Source organism: Sinocyclocheilus anshuiensis, unplaced genomic scaffold (assembly GCF_001515605.1).
Source record: "Sinocyclocheilus anshuiensis isolate Anshui unplaced genomic scaffold, SAMN03320099.WGS_v1.1 scaffold3553, whole genome shotgun sequence".
In the NCBI taxonomy this organism is placed as follows: Eukaryota; Metazoa; Chordata; class Actinopteri; order Cypriniformes; family Cyprinidae; genus Sinocyclocheilus; species Sinocyclocheilus anshuiensis.
Genome location: NW_015556005.1, coordinates 1049 through 2652, shown reverse-complemented (window position 1 = coordinate 2652; position 1604 = coordinate 1049).

Below are 1604 nucleotides of genomic sequence, written 5' to 3'. Positions count from 1 at the left end.
CGCAGCCTGAATGGGCAGGGCACACCCTGTGCCTGATAAGCCAGGGTGATGGCATCCACAATCCAGTGGGCCATTCTCTGCTTAGACACGGCATTCCCCTTATGCCAGCCTCCGTAACAGACAAAGAGCTGGTCTGAGGTTCTAAAGTTTTGTGTCCGGTCTACGTACCATCTCAAGGCTCAGACGGGACAAAGCAAAGCTAGGGCTGGGTCTGCCTCCTCTGGGGACATCGCTTGCTGATTCACTACCTGATCCCAGAAGAGGGTAGTAGGAACCTTGGGCACATAGCTGGGCCGGGGCCTCAGGATTACCTGGGAGTCAGCCGGCCCAAACTCTACCCCCCCTCAAAATACGTTCCCGCGGCTATGCTTACAGGGCATAAAAGTTCTAACACATTCAAATCTGTCTTTCTGCATTGCAAATAAAATTTCATTTCATGAGTAAGAAACATCTTTCATGTGGAAAAGCTTTGCTCTTAACATTGCATGTACCAACTTTCTCTCACTGGGAAAGAAGCTATGCAGCATATGTGGGCTTGCTTTCTCTTCATTTGCTCAGAAAAACTAACACAGTTTAAGAAATTATAGTCTGCCTTGACCAAACTTCCACTCCAAGTAAACTATTCTCCTTTCTCTACAAAGCGCTTAATTATCATAGAGATAATTCTTTCCGATCTCAATAATATGTAAATAGTATCTCCTGAACAATCGTCACCTATAGCGTGGGAGCGGCAGTAGGCCATCAAGAACCATCTGCTGACCAAAAGGCAACTTGAATATAATTGCACCTTAACATTTGGTTGTTTCCACCTGAAAGACTACCAAAGATGTGGGAACGGAAGGCTATCACTTTCATTGTTATCCGCAATTTACATTTAAGACGAAACATTTACATGCGGGAAGATGAAGCGGGAAGATGAACGTAATAGAGTATAATATGTTTGAGCTTAGGATGTTCTTGGTTCATTCTGACTCCGCTGAATCCGAAGTGCTGCCTGTACTTTGTCAATGCTATTCTGTAATAAAAGTTATTCTTCATCAAGATCTTCGACGTCTTCACTTTTTCTTACAACAGCATTAGTGCTCATTGAAGCACTAAACTAAGCAGTTCTAACATTGAAGCTCTAACATGACTTGCTGTGTCTGGATCTTGTAACACACTGCAGAGGCTCTTTCTGCATTGCAAATAAGCTTTCATTTCATGAGTTAGAAACATTTTTCATAAGGGCAAGATTTACTCTTAATATTGCATAAACCAACTTTCTCTCTCTGAGAAAGTACCCTTTTCGCACATTTGGGCTTGCATTCTCTTCATTTGCTTTTTTACACTAACAGAGCATTAGTGTTCCTAGAAGCTCTATACTGGTAAGTATTTGCATTGAAGCTCTAACATAATTAACAGGGCATAAACGTTCTAACACATTCAAATCTGTCTTTCTGCATTGCAAATACCATTTCATTTCATGAGTAAGAAACATCTTTCTGTAGAAAAGCTTTACTCTTAACATTGCATATACCAACTTTCTCTCACTTGGAAAGAAGCTATGCAGCATTTATGGGTTTGCTTTCTCTTCATTTGCTCAGAAACACTAACACAGCATTAGT